At 37.3% G+C, this 22,384-nt stretch overlaps 1 non-coding gene across 1 annotated transcript; it reads left to right on the top strand.

Annotated features, from left to right (window-relative positions):
* Window positions 1-624: 624 nt before the first annotated feature.
* Trnak-cuu lies at window positions 625-697 on the top strand. Its single transcript has one exon. It is a non-coding gene; the product is annotated as a tRNA-Lys (tRNA).
* The last annotated feature ends 21,687 nt before the right edge of the window (window positions 698-22,384 follow it).

The following is a 22,384-nucleotide window of genomic DNA, read 5'->3' as shown; positions in this document are numbered from 1 at the left end:
TTTAGAAATTTTCTTTGTCTTTGAATCTCTCTTTACTGTATATCTCTCTTTTTCTGACCACATGAGTCTTTAATTTACCAAGCAATATCAGTAGGATTAAAGGCGTGGCTTTGCCGGCTGGATCCAGTCCATTCCTTAGCTTTCCATTCTCATAGCTGAGGTACTGGCTGTAGCCAGCTAGCGAACTTCAGCAGCCTGTGCTTGCAAACCACACAAACCGCCTGCGTAAAAGAGTCAGAGTTTGTCCTGGCAGGACAGCCCAGAAAGCCGGCATTTTTAAATGGCGCAGCTTTTTTCCTGCTATGGCTGAAAACCGAAAAGCATGTGTTCAGCTTTTCGTCAACACTGTTTAAGTGTTTCGTGGCAGGACCTCTTAATGAGGTGCAGGCTTTGCAGCTAAAGCTGAGTCAGGAAGCCTCTCTTAGATGAGGCGCTTGCTTGCCTCTAGCAAGCAGAGTAGAACCGAGAAATTGCTGCTACCAAGAAACCAGGCACAATGCTTTCATTTTGTTCTAGAATTACTTCCCAAGGTGTCTCAGGCTTTATGTGGAAGCAGTTGTCCACGTGGGCGCCATATGAAGTAATAAGGGCGGCGGGGCTGCATCCCCAACACCCCAGCCGCCTGCCCGGCTAGCTCAGTCGGTAGAGCATGAGACTCTTAATCTCAGGGTCGTGGGTTCGAGCCCCACGTTGGGCGCCAAATGTAGTAATATGGGGCGGCAGGGCTGCGTCCCCCACACCCGGCCGCCCACATGGCTAGCTTATGCCCCGAAATAATTACATGGAAACTGTATTCTTTGAAGCACTGCTTGGCCCTTTAGCTCTAGCACTTACAGGCTAATTCTCACATCCCGATCAACCCATCTCTAATAATCTGTGAGAACCGGTCTTACCGGGAAGATTCTAGCCTAGTCCATCCTGGGTCGGAGCTTCATGCCGGAGCGGGGCATGGCGTCTCTCTCAGGCGTCTGCTCCCGAGAGAGCTGTCGAGTCTCTGCCCTCACTTCCTCTTCCTCCCAGTGTTCTGTCCTGTTTTCTCCTCCCACCTATCCTCTAACCAATAAAATGGGCCAGGGCAGTGCCTTTATTAGCCAATGACCTTCCTCCATCAGGTCCTAGACATGGATGTGGCAAGGTTAGCAGCAAACATTCACTTGGCACATCATTAGTGCAGGGTTTCCTCCACTCCCCACAAATTATGTACTTCAATTCTTTTACACTGAAGTGGTAACTTTTTAATTTATCTTTTTTTACATTGAATTCTCAAATTAAAAAATGCAATGCTCTTGTTCATTTATATTTACATCATGCACGTATAAGAACACAACCCAAATCCCCCAGTAATACATCAAAATATATTTCTCTTACAAAACAAAAAGAATATATGCTCTCCAAAAACTCCTCAGTTAACAATAGAATAACCCCCAAATCCCATATTTTATATTAGAATAACCCACAAAACCTATGTAAGTACATTGAAATGCATCCCAAACAAAGCCCCTTAAAACACACCATACTAATAGATACATAATATAGCATAACATTAACAAATACAGCAGAACACAGTCCTAAAACACCCACATTAATTTGAACCCTCACCTCAGAAAACACACATTAAAATATCAGAACATATGCTCCACCGAAAAGAAAAACAAAGTTCACATTTGTAAGATTTATAAGGAGGTCACACATATTTCAAGAGTGTGGACCTGATGAAATGCCAGAGACCAGGACAATGAGATAAAGTAAGTGTACTCTTATATGAATGGATTTTCAAAAAGTTATTTATGAATCAATGCCAAGAATTAGTCAGTTTCATTCTGATTATTTTAGAGTTTACCAATAACAATAACAAAAAAGTCCAAATCAATAATGTGAGATTTAACCTTGTCAGTTAAGACAAATATCAAAGTCAGTTCTTCCCAGGAGTTCCCCAAAGCTTATGGCTAGACCTTGATTAGACACCAACAAGGTTGAAAACTTCACCACTCCTATCCATTTAAGGACTCCTCTGTTGGAACTTACTTTGTTTTAAAGAAAACATATCTATCTCTCTTGTAATTCCCACACATCTGCTCCAGTCCTGTCCCTTAGAGCTTCGCAAAATGTGCACAAACCTTTTAAAACAGTTCTAGCCTGCAAATAATGAAGACAGCTAATATATCCATCGTTCATAATATTCAGTGTATTCTGTCATCCTCTACAAAACAGAACATATACATACATACATACACACACTGCATATATACTAAGACATATATATATATATATATATATATATATACATACACACACACACACACACACACACACACTAAGATATAAATACATATCTTCAGTGCACTGTCTGTCTCTCAAGGTGCCCCAAAACATCTGCATTGCCCAGTCACAGGCACTCCTCCTTCTGACGAAAGGGTCTTTGGAAGAGGTTTTCAGAGCAGACAGAGTGAGGTCTTCTGAGCATGGAGTTGAGAAACTGCCTCGGTATTCACCACAGGCATCATACTCCTGCTTATTCAAGATCACTAAAAATCTTCATCTGCATTCATTTTCAACTCCAAAATGTCTCTCACTACTAATATAAGGTATCGCATAACCCACACATCATAGTGAACAGAAAGAATAAGGAGTACCCAAGTTGTGCCATGAGGAACCATCATGCTGCTGTTAACAAAGGAGTATGATCAGCCAAAAAACATCTGGAGAGCAAATACTCCTATCCCCATGTATAGATTAGAGGCAGAGAGGAAACACCACATTCAAGGTTACTTGGTCAAGGAACAGAAATAAAAGCAGAATTCTACAAAGCAGTCTGATACACTTCACAGAGCAGCAATGCCTTCTTATATTACCTACTGTGCAACAATTGTTCACAAATGTCATTACTGAGGTGGAGTCATAGGATTAGAATAGGAATAGGGTTAAACACATTCTCCATTGCTTTATTTTCTCCAATGTACACTTAGAAAATATGTAACCAAAGGTTTGGGGCTTACTTACTACTTTTTAAGAACAATATTTATCTTATAATATTTTGAAGAAATTACCTTTAATTCAAGCTGACAAGTAATTTTTTCTTCAGTGTCTGTCATGGCAAAGGTAGTGTTTGATGCTAAGACTCTTGGGATTATAAGCAAAATGAGTAGAATTATGTAGATGGACTATAGATTCAAAATCTGCTAGCACAGACTTTACCATCATTGAAAATATTGAATGTGATTTAGTTTCCATCACCAGCTTTTCAGTTCCTTGCACACCAGAGAGTTGGCAGGTCCCTTGGAGTCAAACCAGTGCCGGCAAATGGATTTCCCCACGGGAAAGACTTACTCTGACACCGAGAAATAAGAAGTAGTGTAGTGTCCTGAACGGTGTCACTTAAGGAATTTGACATGCTTTACACCTACCAGTGGTCTTAGAAAATTCTATTTGTTATCTAAGCTCAGACTCATGTAGGTGCACATGGAATAGTTTCACTGCCGGAGAGATAACCCAGGGTGCTCTTCCAGGGGTCTTCAGTTCAATTCCCTGCAACCACATGGTGGCTCACAACCATTTACAATGGGATCTGGTGCCCTCTTCAGGCATGCACATGGGCATGAAGACAGGGCACTCATATGCACTAAAAATGCATAGATAAATAAATAAACAAATGCTGCTGTGGGCTGGGCATGACAGCATACACCATTATTCCCAGCACTAGGAGACAGAGATAGTTGGATCTCTGTGAACTCCAGACCAGCTTATACTACGTGTGAATTCCAGACCAACCAAGGGTACATAATGAGACCTTGCCTCACAAAAAAAAAAAAAAAGAGAGAGAGAGAGCTGTTGTGTTGTATATAAGGCCTACCATCAGGCCATTTACTAGAGACCGATAATCCCCCCATCCCAAATCTTCTGAAAGTTCGGTATCTACTCCTTGTATATAGTTTTTAAAGGGGGTGGCACTTATCTGTCATACTGTACGTTCGTCAAGATTAATACATGTCAACTCTAAACATGTATTAATGACCATCACATTTAGGTAAAAATTCTTCCTTTATAATGTGACCAGCTAGAATGACGTAGCTTATCACCTTCCCTCATAACAATTTCTGAAGTTTTTGGAAGGTCTAGCATTTTACCTTGCATCTTAGTGTGCTCTCTGGCTTCCTCCTCTCAGGAGTCCTATTTGGCTCTATCTGGCCTTGACTCACACTCTACAACCTGAAAATATTTTCTGCTATGAAATATTCATTAGACTGAGGAAGAAAAATTTCCCCTATGGTTTTCTTTTCCCAAAAACATTGAAACACAAAGCTATCTTCTCTGGAGAATTTAATCACCTTCCTTTAGAGAGGAGCAGCTTACAAAACCAAAGTAACTTACTCCCCCCAATTTCCTGGGGAATGTTTTAGGCATTGTGAAAGTAACAGTGACTTAAAATCAGAATGCCTGACCTTGAATCCGATAGCTCACACTTGCTTGCAGAAGATGCTTCAGTTTTCTAGTTCAGGTTTGGGTTTTATTCACTTTGACATGTAAAAAGGAAATTTACCCCCAATATTGTGATAAAATCAGATTATGTAAAAATAAGGTCTCTAAAGTGAAGTACCAAGTTAAAGATATAATTTTCCTGATTGAGGCTATTGACTTTCTAATTCCACAGAGTTCCAACCATGTAGTAAAGTTCATTCAAAGCACTGAATATCTAGAGAAATAAAAGTCAATATGGTAACTGGTAATTGGAAAATCTCTGCTGAGTATATTAAACATATGCTGCTTATAGCACTTTATATATGGAAAACTTAGCAGAAATTATCAGAGAAGTGTTATTTTCAAAAAAAGATTTTTGAAAAGCTAAAAAGATTTATTTTCAAAATTCCATAATTTATATTTCCTCTATTAGAAACAGGCACAAAATCCTTAGCAATCAAATTAACAATTACAGATTTTTTTACCTGTAAGCTACAAAGAACTAGAATCTTATAAGAATTTTTTTCTTTTTTATCTCTTGTTCTCTCAGAAGACCCCATAATTTCCTTCCTGATGACCCCAATCATCTTTAGTCTTCATGGTTATGCAATGGCACGAATCAGGTCTAACGTTTGATGATGAGTTGGCCATATATTTTTAATGTAGATATAAAATGTTCTTGATAGGAAGAGATATCTGCTTTATCTTTCTTAAAGGAAATATAGTTCTCTGCAATTACACCATTAAAGAGAACAGAGAGGGGCAAAGTAGGTGACTGATTTATTCACTAAACTAACAAACTGTTTCAATAAGATGATACTTCTTATGAAGTTGTCTTTCTTATATATGAGTATTTATGTCACCCTTTCAATAACAGTATAAAGAAAAAAGTATTTTCGATTGAAAATTCTAGATAGAGCAATTTCTGTATCCAGATCTATCAATTCTGCAGAAGCCATGGCTCTTAAGTGTGGTCGGCTTAATGAAGCTGAAAAGGGCACTAAGGACTTTCATGGGTAAAATTTAAATAATGGATGACACAGAAATCCTTTAGTGCACTTACATATTTATAAAATGAATATATTGGCAATAGAGATCCTTTTTCATTATTAATACAAACTGTTTTTCTCTTGGGGAATAAGTAATAAAGCTACTAGAGAGTTAGAGGACTCTGAAAATGCACACTGTGAATTGAACACATAGTTGGGACCAATCTAAAAGGATGTTATATGACCTTTGTGAATGTAAAGCCCAGAAAAGAGGGACCAAGAGACTGAAACCTAAAGGTGATGTAGAAAACAGATAACCTGGAAATAATCGTCCAATGTGCATTTTGTATGTCATTATCCTCATCTATCTAGCTATCAGTGTCTGTCCGGGAGGCCCTAGCATATTTACATGAAGAACAAAGTAAAATCATTATTCTACCTTAACTAGAAATTTCCTTCAAATTTGAAAATAATTATTTTTTTTTCACCCTAAGAAAATGTGAGGCTACTTCTGTATTGGCTGTTAGTAATGTATTTAATCACTCACGTACGGAGTCTTCTAGAGAACACTCTGTAAACTGTTAACATGTCCACCTGACATCTATCCACAATGTATGCTCATATTACCTTGTCAGATACTGACCAAACCCACATAACGTCTATATGGTGACAGAGACAGGCCTAGATGGGTACCACAAAAACAGAAAATCTTTCACAGGTGAAAAACACTAAATCCAAGATTATCCAACCAGTCACGCTTTGCTAACTTGATGCAAATATGGCCTCTTAAAATCAACAGTCTATAGGTGAGATCTTTCTGGGGACTAAACCAAGTTCAGCAAAAGCTAAAAATTGTCCATTCCCTTGATGAAGTGTAAAATGGGTTTTTGAGTTTCAAGTCTGGTATAGTATATTCAAGCACTCTCCAAACAACCTCAATCAAAAGATTAAAAATAAACTATTTACAGATTACTCAACATACAGTACACATACCCACATCCTACTAAACATAAAGAGATTTTCTTTAGTTCTTTCTTGTGTTTATTTAGTGCCCATTAAACCAATCTGACTGCAGATAACTACCAAAACTAGGAAGGATACAGAGAGTGCTTGAAGGCACAGAAAGCTGGCCTTCCACAGCAACACATGGAAGGAGAAACTTTTATCTTATGACAATAAGAAGAAAGTGTTTTAAAAATAAAAAATACATAAAATATAAATACTAAGCACATGCGTATTTTAGAATATATTCTTCTTATGAAGGAAACAAAACATATAAAAGAAATAACTTATCAGATGGAACCTAAAACAAACTAGAGACATCAGTGGGAAAAAAAATCATTGGACTCTAAAGATGAATCACTAGAAATATACGATGTGAAGGATAGAGAAGAAAAACAAACAAATCCTTTTGAACAAAGTCAGTCTAGTCTGCACATAATGTGAACCCCCAGAATGAAATGAACAATGGTAGCATTAAATAGAGGCAATTACTAAAACAACTTTTAAATTTAATAAAAGACATGATTTATAAATTTGACAATTTTAAGATTTCCATCATCAAAATTATGAAATAAGAAGTCCCCTATATTCTTCCTATGTTGTACATTTCTGTCAAGCAACCCATGAGAGCATTACTTTCTTTTGAGAAATCTAGAAAACATTTGATAGGCCCCTAGGCCCCAAATAACTACAAACACAACCACATTGGCACTGGTAGGAAAACGTGGAACATTTTCCTTGCTCCTATCACAATAACTCATAATCAAAAGGTAATGAAAAGTTTCCCCAGTGTCTAGCTTTTCTCAGAGCAGCTAAAAAGTTGGAGTACACTTATAGCATCTTAACTCCTGTGGGTGATACATGAAGGACTGACTTTTAGTTTGCCATTCTTAAAGGGACCCTGACTCTTCCCTTGGGATCTACAAAATCAAAACTTTCAGTTCTAGCTTATCCCTGGGGAGAAAAGAAGGCTGTACTAAGAACTCAGTGAACTGACATCTCATGATAGTATAATGCTAAGGGAGTAGCTACTGTCTCTCCTTTCTTGGAGCACAAATGAAACCTAACATATACCAGACCACTGGCCCTCTAGGGAATGAAGTGTTATTTTGAATAAATATGCTGACACTCACCTCAGGTCCTTCACTAAGCTTAACACATAAAAATTGTGGTGTGTGTGTGAGAGAGAGAGGGGGGGGGGGAGAGAGAGACATAGAGAGAGAGAGAGTAGCAATAAAGACGGGGAGGGAATCAAAGGAAGAAGGGACAGTTGACTGATGGAAGGGGGAAGGGAAGGGAAGGAAAGCGAAGGGAAGAGAAGGGAAGCGAAGGAAAAAGAAGGAGCAGAAAAGAGGCACAAGGCTAAATGATGAACCTTGACTCCCATTCTCTATGTAGAAATAGAAGATTTAAGACAGTACATTCAATGCTCAGCAATGTGAAAGTTTACCCACTAGGACCCCTAGTGGGTACTTCAATGTAGACTGATATCCCCAAGTCAGGGAATCTACTCATATCTCCATAACAAGAATCTTACACCTAGCATTAACCAGTGCTTTTTATAACTGAAATTTTAGGATCATATAGAAGGTTATTAGCCTTGTAGAATAAGTCCATGCTAAGAAGGCCATCTTGCGAGTTCAATTTCATACCAAGATCACAGATCTGGCTCCACACCTGGAAAGGGTCTTACTCCTCGAAAAGTAAGACATCCTTGTTTGACCTTCGGCCTGCTATCAAAACAGTCTGCCAAGGGATCTGGGGAGAATCACACTGTTGTCTCAGCAGCCAGGCCTGCCAACATTGTTCTTAAAGTGGACCTGAAAATCCTGTCACTCCTTTCCAGCTCTCTGATCTCCAGTCTCAAATTAGTCATGTCACACAAGGAGTCTGGTCATCTAGCTCTTCAACAATTGTCTTGAGAACCTCCAGCTCACAGTAAATACCAGAGGGTCCTTTTCTCTTGACTCCAGCACCCCTCTGCCATAAATCCATGAACAATTCTTGGGAAATAAATCTACCTAAACACTTAGAGCAGGTTTGCTACTTCTGACACATAGAAGATTCTGAACAGACCCAATATTCAGTTGTGTGCACTCTGGATCAATGTGCCTATATAAGGGAATTGGCTGGCATCTCCCTGGCAATCATAATAAAATCAGTTTTGTAAACAGCTCTCCCAAGGCAGATTCTGAAAGGTCCTGGAACTCGGCTTCAAGCCCTCTCCGGAATGGTCTGCCAAGTTAAAGTCCTTCAGGGAGTTACGTTGTCTGAGTTTCTGTTACAACAATGAGCACCCCTGTTCAGCAACAGGTCGTCAAGCAGATCTTGATCTCAGTTTTGAGTCCACTTTGATGTACACTAAAAATAGCTCTGAACCCAGAGGCAAGGTATGTATAGCAAAAGTCCTCAGGCAGAGACTCAACTCAGTCACGCTGTTACTCTTGAACTATCCCTTCATATTGGCTGTAACCTTATAAAAGACCTTCTAATCAAGAGGTCACCATGAAACAGACCTATTTGTGACATTTTAAAGATCTGCATCTCAGCTGTGACCAGCCCAGCCCAGCGTCACATGCACTGATGTAGTGGGAGACTCAGAGACCTTTATTTGGAGACCTAGATAAAGCAAACCAAGTTTTGAAGTTGCCAAGAGACTTAACCATTCCGGAAGCATGAAGTAGACCTTTATTTCCGTACCCTTTCAACAGACAAGGGGTCCACCCCCAAGGAGCCACAGAATCCCTGTCTCCTACAGGTGTTGGTAACAGGAATGCCAACTGTGGTCTGCGATTCAGATTTAGATTCACCAACATATGGATCCAATTATATTATCTAAAATTTTGAGGGTAGCCATATAAGACCAGAGATCTAACCACAAAAAGACTTCAACTTGTAGAGACTATTTTTTTCAACACTGAGAAAGGATCTCATGCCTATGAATGACCAATCCAAGACTACACAGAAAAGGAAGAACTTAGAAAATGTGCTGCCACCATAACAACCCAACAAAGGTCTGATCATTCTCCTATAAGGGCATGGACAATAAACCAGTGGCTGCAACTTGGTGAGTCAGTAAAGGGGAGAGTCAGAAAAAAAAAGAAAAAGAAAAAAACAAAACATAGTATAACTCAAAGGGTTTTATAAATCCACAAGGAAGTGGAAGAAAACAGGAAAAATCCCCACACCCATCACAGAGAAGCCAAATGGCCTCAGCTGTACAGTTCTCTGGTTGGAGTGGGGATGTGGGGAGCAGAAGTGACTTCTGGGGGTAATTCAAATGAAAAATGAGCAATCCAAATCTCCAGCAAGCCTACTATCTTCACATGCTGAAATCTAGTTGCAGGTTTCAGAGAGAGAGAATGATTTCTCCAGTGGACAAGTCAGGGGTGGAGAGAAATTCCATTTTGTCGTGCTGTATGAGAGAGAGCAGCAGCCAGGCAGAACCTTTGAATCTATTGTAAAACCCTCAACTACCATGGGAGCCTGAGATCAGGAAACAACCACAGGTCAGGGAGCCTCAATTTTGCCTGTCCAGAGACGCAGTTGTGAGGAGTCATAAGGTCAGATGCTAAGAAACCAGATGGTATAAACAGCACAGGGAGAGATAGACCTGTCTTCAGGGCCAGGAAAGATTTTTATCAAGCAAGAACAACCCTGAAGTTTGATAGCTCTTCATCTGTAATAACCTGCTTCCAATCTTCCCATTGCACTTGGGAGATACTCTCTCCAGCTAAGACAGCCACCCTTAGGGATGTGACCCTAGAGGTCTCTGACAGGTAGAGACCAGACCAGCAGATAAAATACAAAGTAAAGTGGCATCTGAGACAGCTCTGAGGAACATGAGTGATTTATCTCAGACAGACTCAGTACCAGCACAGCATGGAAAAGAAGTGAGCGCCTAAGATCTCTGAACCGCACCCATTCCATGCACAGAGCTGGGTGTTAGTCAAGGACCCAGAAATACCACACAGGCTTTTTTCCTTTTTTTTCTGTGTTTCACAGGTTTAGAAGAAATATATATGTATAAATTATATATATATATTTATATTTATATATATATTTATATATATACATATCACTATGTATATAACAATCTAACTCATCTACACTGGGTATATTGTTGCTGCTATTGTTTCATTTCTGTTTTTGTTTTTCATTTGTAGATATATTTTTTCTTTTATTAGTTTATCTTTTTTTCCTTTTCTGAAAACAGTTTTTATTCATACAATATATTCTGATTATGGTTCCCACCCACCTGCTCCTCTCAATTTCTCCCAAATTTCCCACCCATCCACACCAACACCCATTCTGCTGTCTTTCCTTAGAAAATAAACAGACATTTAAAGAATAATAATAAAATAAAATGAATAAAAAAACAAGCAAATCAGAATATGACAAAAACAACCAAATAAGAGAGAGAAAGAACCACAGAAAAAGCACAAGAAATACATATGGATACAGAGACACACATGTAGTACACGTGAGAATCTCCTAAAATTTCTAATCTTGAAGCCATCATCATATACTTAATAAACTTGTCAGATTTAAAGAAAAAAGAAATAAAAGTAAGTAAAAACTCCTGGCTCAACATTATGAAAAAAAAAAAAACCTTCAAAGTTACCATTGAACTGTATTTGACGTCTTCTGCTGAACATGGGTTCTACCATTAAGAGTGGTTTGTTTACCCGGTGAGACTCCTTTGGTTAAAACCAATTTTTCATTTGTAAATAGCCACCAGTTGGAGGGAGCTTCTAGTCTAGGGTGGGAGCATGTCTGGTGTAGGAGGTCCTTCTGTTTGTGTGTTGCTTTCATTGGTTAATGAATAAAGAAACTGCCTTGACCTAGTTGATAGGGCAAAACTTAGGTAGGCAGAGAAAACAGAATTGAATGCTGAGAGTCAGAGAGAAGTCATGGATCCTCCACTGGAGATGGATGCCGGTTAGAATCTCTGGTAAGCCACTGCCACGTGGTGATACCCAGATTAATGGAGATGGGTTAAACTAATATGTAAAAGTTAGCCAATAAGAAGTTAGAGCTAATGGCCAAGCAATGTTTTAATTAATACAGTTTATGTATGGTTATTTCAGGTGTAAGCTAGCGGGGCAGATGGGACACACAAGCGACCTCCCTCCTCCTACACACGTCTCCACTTCTCTGAGCTCTAGGACCCCTCCTGATGTAGACCCATGCAGACCCTCTGCATGCTGCCACAGTCTCTGTGAGTTCATACGTGTGCCAGCCCTGTTGTGTTTAGAGGTCTTAATTCCCAGGGGTGCTCCATCCCTTCTGGCTCTTACACCCTTTCTACCTCCTCTTCCCTGAGCCCTGAGGGGATGAACTCAGTGGAGAACCCCCTTAGGGCTGAGTGTTATAGCTTTCTCACTCTCTGCCTTTGTCTGACTGTGTGTCTCTGTATTTGTTCCCATCTGCTGGAGGAGGAAGGCTTCTCTGATGATGGCGCCGAGGCTCTGCTTTTTCTTTTTGCGCTCTGTGTTTTCTCTGTGTACTATCGGACTGGGACTAAAGCATGACCTGTGATGAAAAATCAGCATCATAGAGGTGAGACATTTGGTATTTTGTTGGAATAACAGGAAAGTATTTCCTCGGTTAACCCACAGAAACTGACAGAGTGCTAGGCTAAAGGAGCCAGGCTACAACTCAGGGCTTGGTGATGAAGATATCCACATGATCGTACTTTTCAAGTCCTAAAGGGTCATGGAAACAAACCAAGCACCATGTGACAGTTTCATTCTCTACAGAGAGACTCTGAAGGGCTCTTAGTGAAGGTGACGTCTACGTGGCAGTACAATACCTAGATGTTTTGAGATGTCTGTACCATGAGACATCTGCCAAAGACAGCTGCAAGTATGGAATGGAGCTGAACTAAGAGGGAAGCCTTGTGTCTTACTGCAGATGGCAGAGATGGAGACATGGGACCACCTAAGGCCTTTGAAACCAACAAGATTATTATCCCATGAGTGAAACTCAGATGTAGAACTTTGAGATGCAGAATTTGGGTTTCTACTGATGGATTTTGGTTTTGTTTCAATGTAATTGTTTTATATGCTGCTCTTATCATTTGGAATAAATATGCTTAAGGATGTAACTAGTTTTTTTTTTTTTTAGACTTACACTTAAGTGGCTTTGGACTTTCAAAGAAAATTTTGACTTTTAGAGTACTAGGGTTTTTAAGATTTTTGGGAGCTGTACTGTGTTCTATATTATGAAAGAAAAGTTAGTCTTTGGAGACAAAGGGTAAAAATTTAAGGCTTAAAGTGGCATGATTGTGTGTCAGGTTGACGAGGGATGGCTCGTGCTCCTTAGTTTTCACTGTCAATTGACACAATCTGGAATACCTGGGCTGGAAGCCTGAGAGTTTTTTAGCAGGTTGGCCTCTGAGCATGTCTGTGGGGAATTGTCATGATTGTTATTTGATTTGAGAAGACCCAATCCGTTATTGAAGGCAACATTCTCTTGGCAGGGGGTCCTGAACACTGTAAAAAAGAAGAAAGCTTCTGAAAGCAGCCAGTAAGCAAGGATGTATATATATATCTTCCCTCTCTTTCTTTGTCTTGTCTATGACTTTCGTGTCACCAGCCTCTTGCCCTGACATCCCCAAGATGACGGCCTCTAGTGAGTCCTAGAAACCTAAACCACACCAAACATTTATTCCCTAAGGTTCCTTTTCTCCAGAGTATTTGTCACAGCAATGAATTGAAACTAGGACATTATCTGAGCCACATAAGGAGAAACTCTGCAAGTTTTCAGGATAGTACTACACTGCACTACAGTTTGGTAGATTGATTTTTGTGTGTTTATTAATTTCACGTTCAAGCACATTACCTGATGTTCCTTCACACAGATGCTTTTCCCACAAGCCCTATATTCTAAAAGCCACTAATTTAATTTCTTTTTCTCCTTTTCTATTTGCATAAATGGACAGATAGATAGAATACAACTATAGATTTGTAGAGAGAAAATAACTTTTTATTCATAGTTTCCCAAATTAAGTGCTCAGTAACTGAAACTACAGAATATTGTGTATAATTACTTCTGTGTATCACTAACATCTAAGAAGCTATGTTTTAACTTTGAGATTATATCTTATGCTTAAAAGTGTTTAGCTTCATGAAGCATATAATGGATATTTTTTAATTTGTCTGTCACTTCCCAATGTTTTGTGTTTTGCTACATATTTTCTGTTAATTATCTATCATTTGATATCACTAGCTATAATACAACTTAGAGGAAAATATCCTCAGAATAGTCTCCGTCTCAAATATAGTTCCCAAAAGTTTAGCAGTACAAAAAGAACAAGGACTGAGCATCACTTCATTTTATAAAACTTCTGGAAAGGAAAGGTGACAGGCAGCAGCAAATTTCTCGAAGACAGCTCCTTCCAAAAGCAAAGTTCCAGTGTCGATGTGTTTGCGACAGCCACTCTCTGTGAAGCATGTGTCTGTGTCCGCAGGACAGCACTCAGAGATAATACTGCCACTTGTGCATTTTTCTTTTTAGCATCCTGTTGTCTTTTCTTCCTGCCTCCTCATTTGCTGCCTGCTGAGCAGAATCTTTCATGTTTGCTCCTCACAGCCTTTAACAACATGTGTGCTCCGGGTGATTTATGATTTAGTTCAGTTCATATTACCAATCACATTACCACTCTGATCCCCCCTAATATGTGCTCAACCTTAAGACAACCAGGAAGCTACAGGAAGCCCTCTTTCCCACATATTTTATAAATGATGGCCTTTGGGCTGATCCCTTCTGTGACCCAGCTTTCCACATCTAAGGCTTTCCAAATGTCAGGGCTTGTGCTCAGATGTTCTCGTATTTTCACCATGTCCAACAGCACGGCACATGCAATGACCGCTTCCTTCCCTTCTTAACATTTTATAAAACCTTGCTCCTATTCGTTCAGAAGTACCTAGCTACCACAGTCCATTCTGTCAACATTTGATGTCATTCAAGTTTCATATCATTTTATATTACTCTTGTAGCCTTTTTCTACTGTTCTTGCTATTGTCATCCAGAAATACATGCTTAATCCTGAGCAGTTTCACACAATTACCTTTGAGTTCCTTTAGCACTTCTTTCCTCACTTCAGGAAAACGGTCTCTAGTGGAATTCTAGGTATAGTGTAGTTTGCGAGCAGAGCAGATTTTTTCAAATCTCAAATGTGCATGAACGCTTATGTGGGCACAATTTACAATAATCTAAGATTGTAAAGGGCTAAATATACTTCAGTGAGTTAGTAGACAGACTGACATATCCAAACAAAAATATGTTCTCTAATAAAAATAATTCTATATACAAATTGAACTTACAGGCATTTTATGACCGAAAAGCCTAAGTCTCAGAAGCTTGTACGACTTATAGTTTTGTTAATATTATATTCTGGAGGGGAATAAAACAAGTGATGAAAATAGAGAACAAATCATTAGTTACACAGGAGAAAATGTCTGATGAAAGGGTCAATGTGAGGAAATTCTCCAGGATGTTGCCCTTGTTTGGTTTCCAGGTGGAGGAATGTTAACAAAAATCAATATCGATCTTAAAAATAATAAAAGCTTAAAGGTAAAAAAGTGAGTTGTACTCATCTGTGGAGCATTTGTATTAAGACTGTTGAAATACAAGAGGAAACCAGCTTAAATGCTGCTCACCATCATCAGGTAGCATGAAACAGCTCCATATGCTAGCAAACGAAATGTTCTCTACACCAGTTAAGCGATTTGCATATCTTTTGTCTAAATCAAATATCCTGGTGATAGCCACTATTCTCACATTAATATACAAAATGTCAGTAAATTTGGAATGGTATGCATCATCATTACTAATTATTTAATCCGTCAGCCAAAGCTATATATTCTTTGCAAAGTTGTCATGTTCAACCTACTTCAGCTGTATTTACTATAGTCAATATATGTATTCCAAAAAGTCAGTCTCTTATTTTTATTATTTATTTCACTAAATTAGAAAATACTAAGCTCAACCAAATCTAAGAACTCTGTGAGTGTTCACTATTTGGTGATTTATTATGGATTCCTTTGGTCATTGGATAATTTAGAATTTGAAGAACCTTGTCCTAAGGTAGATTATCACTTTACTCATAATACAGCTTAAAGGGTTCTTTCAGGTTCAAAGGTTGTTGTTGCTGTTATTTATTTGTTTGTTTGTTTGTTTGTTTGAGTTATTGCTGTTTTTCTGTGTTCCCATTATTTAAACTTAAATAGTTGCCTCAGCTTTCCTACATAGTTTAGTGATTTTCATTATTTTTATAAGGCAGGCAGGAGCAATGCAGCAACTTAATTGATAGAATGGTGGTCAACCTTTACTCATAAATAATTATTTTGGTCAAATGTTTATAGAAATATGTAGGTATATGTCAATAAACGAATACCTAATAATGGGTAATGAGTTAAGTCACTATTAAGAGCTGATAATCCAGACTCTAAACTATGCTGGAAAAGCCATTTTGTTCTGATGTTCTCACTATAATAACAATTTATTTCCTCTCTCCAAGAAGTATAGAGAGTTGACCCTTCAAGAGAAGGCTGTTTACTAAGAGGAACCACATATAAAACCAATTAATGTGTGGACCACAGCATAGAACCACAAGAAGTATGAAAATGTCAAGCACCATCATTTCCACAACAGTTAATAAATCTAATAAATAAATTCAAAGATGCTTAGTTAGATAAAATACTAAGTAAAATGCATATCTAGATTTAAAAATTATCGAAGACCTCACAAGAACTCAAACACAAAAATAGCTGATGCAAAGGCATTAATTCAAGACTCATGAAATTCAGTAATGAGATGGGATAGTCTACAAAGGTAAAGAACATCAGTAGGGGTGAGGTGGGGAATGGAAATTGTGACAATGAAAACTCAACTAAATAACCAATGGACGCTAACTGACAAATTTGAGGAAAAAAAAACAGAGCATCAGAAATCAAAGATTTTATGAAGGGACTATCATGTTAAGATGCCAATAAAGAAAATAGCGATTGGGAACTCTGAAACATGATTATGTCACAATCATGGTATTCTTTGTTGTGGAGGCGGAAGTCAAGAAGCAAGCTGAAGACACAGATAAACACACACACACACACACACACACACACACACACACACCATTCAATGAAATTATATCAGAAATGTTCCCTAATCCTGGTAAAGTTATTAACTTCTAAGTATGGGAGACATTTCTAATTGCAACCATGGTTACCATTTCTACAAAACTTATCCTTTAAACTCAAGGAAGAAATAAAGTCAGTCCTTAACAATTAGAAACAAACAAAAATGTATGACCTCTAAGTCAGCACTGCAGAATATGGAGTAATAGCACTGAAAAAAAATATATGCACAATCATGAGTACTTGGGAAAGAATAAACCATATTAAAATGTTTAAGCAAATTATACAATAAGCCATTATTAATTCAATAAACAAGCAAAACTCTAAGCTGAAGGAAAAAGAATCATATAACCTTCAATAATCACTCTCAATATATTTAGTCTTGATCTCCAATTAGAAAACACAGACCAGCTAAATGGATAAACTATTTTAATCCATCATAAGCCAAATATTTGCTGCCTTTAACAAACTCTCCTCCATGACAAAAGAAAACAGAGACTTAAAGTGAAAAGATGAGAAACAGAATCACAATGCAGCAGTTTTATTCATATGTAACAAAACAAATTTCAAGCCAAAATTAGACCAAAGGAATAAAGTGGGCCACCACATAATAGCTATGAAACAATGCAATGCAAGGCTACAATGATAGCAAATATTTGCATCTTGAATGCTAATGTGATCATTTTTTTTAAGAAACACTACTAGACATAAATAAAGAAAACAATACTCCCCAGTTAGAGCCTTCTAAAACACACCTTAGGAAAAAATGACCTCTACAATTAAACTATAAAAATCTATGAAAATGCTTAAAAACAGTACCAAAAATGAAAAAATATACTATGTTTATAGGTTGATAAAATTAATATTATGGCAATTGACTTATTATTAAAAATTATCTTCAGATTTAGAGTTACGCTGTCAAAAACCCAATAACATTCTTTGTAAAAATAGGTAAAGTATTCTTAAAAATTTTTAGGAACCCACAAAAGACACTGAATACCCAAAGCAGACATGAGCAGAAAGATCAATGCTGGGAATAACACAATACCTCTCTTAATAGTGCACATGAACACATACACATACTATATACACACGTGCACACTGAAAAAGGAACTGGAGATCATCATATTAAGTAAGCTCTGCTTTCAAGAGTCAAATACAGCAAGTTGACTCTCTTATGTTAGTTAGATGGAGATGATTTTTAAGATGTGAAAACAAAAAAAGGATTATTGTGGAAAAGGGAAATAAGGGGATCAGAGAGGCTAGGTGAGGGTAAACCCAAATATGCATGCATGAAAAGGTCACAGTGAAACACACTGTTTTTCATTATAAATGTACACTAATAAAATGGGGGGAAATTATCTTGTAGCTAATAGTTTCAACTATGATCTATATCATATTAAAAGTAGAATTTCCAGGTAGAATAAAAACCAAGGAGATGCCCTGTCTAATATAGCAGATGGTAATAACATGTGACTTTTTAATTCAAATTAACCAAAGATAAACAGTTTGAAAATTCATTTCTCTATTCACACTCTTGCTAACCACATAAATCTAAATGTATAATACTTATTTCCATTATTACAGGAAGTTCTTTTGGAGTGCTGAAGATGGGTGGCCCTGAGAATGTATAAGAGAATATGCTCTTCTTTCTAGTAAATCTATTACTTATTTCATAAATTGCTTACTTCTGGATATTTATTCATAATATTTTACTAAATATTTACAACAAAAAAGATTATATAAGAACTAAAATTAAAATTGACAATTGACTTCTACAGCTTTTTTCATCATATATGGAATAGCTCATGACTAAAATTTTTTTAAGGAAATCCATTAAGAACTCACAAATTCCAGTACTTTTCTTTATTTAACTTATTAGCTGTGAGAGTGTGTGTGTGTGTGTGTGTGTGTGTGTACGTGTGTACACTGTGGCATGCATATAAAGATGAGAAAATATCATACAGGAGTCGGTCCTCTTCTTCTGAGACCATTTGGGCTCAAGACAGAAAGTCGGGGCATCAGTCTTTGAGGAAAGTGTTTTCACACAGTGAGCCATCTCTGGCCCCTGAGTTTTCAGTACTTTTGAAGACATTTTTACTGCAGTTTTAGTTTTGTAAAATGGCCTTTCAGAATGCACATTTCACAAAAGGTATTATAATCAAAACTGCCTTAATCAATGCAAGTAAATACAAACTAGAAGAAAGATCATACATCTTTTTTTAGTTAGCAAAAATAACTTACTTTTCCTGGATTACTTTTACATGGTAAATTGTACATTATTTCTTTGTCTTTCAATTTTGTATGGTGGAATTTGAATCCATGGCTTGCGCCAGCAGAACAAGTGCTCTGTGACAGGGTCAACCCCTACCTCCTCTATCCTTCTTTCTTACGGTGACTTTTTCCATATCAAGAGTTAAGACAAAAATACACACACACATACACATACACACATTTAGGTACACACAAACACATTTGGAATATATATATATATATATAAAATCTTGGAAGCTTTTATTTGAATATTGAGTAATGAAGCATCATCTTGAACTTTTGGTAATTGGAACAGAGATGAACTAGAACATCCATTTCAATTCTATATAAATAATGCAACTATTAATCAGATTGATTTCCCCAATGAAAAGTAATTTTCAAAGCTAGTTTCAGCATGTAAAGTTCTAAACCTAGATCAACCTTTTCAAGAAATGTGTTTTATGAACTTTCAAAAGGTTTAAAGCATTACCTAACCTAGATGAAAGTATTTACAAATGTAGTCATCATTCATCCTTTGAAGTAAATCTCATGGGGTTTCTACCAAGAATTATCTTACTAGTTAAAAGGTACACATGTCCTTAAATCCTACAGTGTTCATTTTTATATGCTATCTAAAATTTTATGTTTCATTTTAGTGTAAAAAAAAACATTAACCTGTCCAACTCCAACACAAAATCATAAGTTTTACTGTAGTATTGCACAAACTGGATAAATGTTAAGCCAGGTTATCATTATGGGAAATCTAAAGTATGTCATGATAATTAAATTCATAAAGCCATTTTTCAGATAAGACAAGACAGATATGGCATCCCAACTGACTGGTGGTTATTTTTTAAATCGTTCTGGTTGTTTGTTGTTGTTGTGTATTCCGAATGTGAGTTTTGACAAAGTTATACAATTTTTCCAATTGATGATGAGAACTGTACCCAAAGAGAATGAAGGTTTAACTGTTATTATAAAGCAAAGGTTGGACGCTGTTAATCACAAACTTTTAAAACAAGTCTTCAAATGGATTCTAAAGTAGATTTTTATAATTGGTCATCTTTTCTAAATTCAATAATCTCAAACAGCAAAACTTCCATGGATCTGTATATTGCGCCTATTTTTATCTATTACTTGTTCCAATTATGAATTCTTTGGTATATGTGTGCATGCTTATGTGTGTATGTGTGCATGGATATGTAGAAAAGAGATACTGATGGCAGCTATTTTCTCTCTGTGTTCTCCTTGTTTTCTGAGACAGTCTCTCATTGAGCCTTGAGCTCATCAGTTTCACTCCTCTGGGTGCCAATGAACTCCAAAGATCTCTCTATCTCTGTCACCCCAGAACTCGGATTAGAAAGACATGCCACTGTGCCTAGCTTTTTACATAGGTTCCAGGGCTCTGACCTCTGCTTCTAATGTTTGTGTGGTAGGCACTTTACTGACTGATCAATCTCCCAAGTTCCATGAAGAATTACTTTTTAAATGAATTTTTCAGTGTAAACTATCTTACATCATCAAAATGTCAATTGTTCACTCTGCACATATGTTTACAGAAGGGTTTCTTTTGTTTGTTTCTTTTGGGCTACTTCTTAGTAATACACTACAGGTTATAAAATCATAATAGTATCATTATTGGAGTTTTATATTTACTATTTTCTGATCCTATCAACAGCTCCTTGCAGTTAATAACCCTAATTAGGAAGTTCGAATCATAGTAGCACTTAGCTCCATATGTCACCAGGAAACTCTTCTCATAATCCCAATGTTTCTCTGTACTTTAATCTCACTATAATATGATGTTTTACAAACATATAGTTTACTATAAATATCTGACCTCCTCTACATTTCTAAGACATGCCATTTTCATGTGGTCCAAATACGGCTTATTCATTACAGGGAGTATATTGCTTCATGTAGAACAAACAAAAATATTTATAATCATACTTCTGAGTAATACCTGACTAAATTTTCTTACACTGAAATAACTGTACAGAGCCAGTGAGAAAAGTATAAACAAATGAATTAATGAACAAGATAGCAAGACTCCAATTGTAAGACTAACACGATTCAGAGTTCTAAAGACCTCTGATACAAGGAGTAACATCTGTGGTCAATCATTCGTGGAGTCAAAATACAACACCCTGTGACCTCTTATCTCAAATTCACTTAATCATCTGAAAAATAGGGCTCGTTTTGGCATTTAACTTTCATCTGTTTCAAATTAAATAAAATTGAAATTTTTACAATAGAGATGCATGAGAAATGATGTAAGTTCGTGATTAGGGAGGATAAAAGTAGAAGAACAACATAGTTCAGGGTTTTCACCATCTGGTCCCAATGTAACTTCTAATTATTTTCCATTAGTGCACAATCTATGCTATAATAAAAATGACCCATGGCTGTGTTTTAAACACCCTCTTTTCTAAGTACTTTTGTAACCCTCTCCATCTGTAAAATAATCAGCCTGATTTGTTTATTGTGAGCGTCGCCTAGTATAATAATGTATATAAGGATATATAATATATACAAGTCAGTGAGCACAGTGGTGAGAATGTAGAAGTAACTCTTTAAGGCAGAAAAAGTCGCTACCACTATTATCATTGTTGGTTTGGTTTATATTGCTATATAGTAACTTGAGTGTTCATAAAACCTTCCTTATTACAAGAAAGAAAAAAAGGTCTTCTCAAATTTTAGTGAAAGCATGAGTCTCATTCCACAAAGCTAGATACTTCCTTACTTTTAAGTTTAAATATCAGGAATGCAGATTTCATTAAAATACAATCTGTGGGTATTGCTGAATATCATTAGAAATCATTTTACTGTTTTATTTTTTTAATCCTAGGTTTCTAAGCTATCAAGCCTCTGGTTCCTAGCCAGCCAGGTAATGTAAGGGCATAGGCTCTTTCTCATGGCAAGGGCCTCAAATTTGACTAATCTTTGGTTGGCCACTCCCAAAAGTTCTCTGACTCCATTGCGCTAGCACATCATGCAGGCAGGATTGTTGACAGAGGTTTCTGTCCCACCCAGTCCCACAGCCATTCAATCCCAAAGAAATACACAGTGGTCCACATTAATTATAAACTGGTTGCCCTATTAGCTCAGTCTTCTTATTAACTATTATATCTTAAATTAGCCCATAATTCTTGTCTATGTTGGCCATGTGTCTTGGTACCTTCTATCAGCAAGGAATTCTCGTCTTGCTTCCTCTGTGTCTGGGTGATGACTGCAGACTGAGCCTTTCCTCTTCCCAGATTTTCCTGTTCTGGTCACCCTACCTCTACTTCCTGCCTCGCTACTAGCCAATCAGCATTTATTTAATTAAACCAGTACAAATGACAAATCTTTACAGACTACAAGACCATTGTCCCACTGCACAGGATAGATTGTAGGTGGAAGGTTTGTGGCTGGATTTGTATCCAAGTATCACTCCTGGAAGCTTTGCCAGTTTACAGAGGATGGTGGGTATACAGGGTCCTTGATTACTGGAAGTCCTCACTGTGGTTATCCTCATAGAATCCTGGGAGTTTCCACATTGCC

This window comes from Microtus oregoni, unplaced genomic scaffold, assembly GCF_018167655.1.
Source record: "Microtus oregoni isolate MIOR12 unplaced genomic scaffold, Mior012 000026F_ref0000081, whole genome shotgun sequence".
Taxonomy (NCBI): domain Eukaryota; kingdom Metazoa; phylum Chordata; class Mammalia; order Rodentia; family Cricetidae; genus Microtus; species Microtus oregoni.
This window is presented reverse-complemented; position numbering and strand designations above follow the sequence as displayed.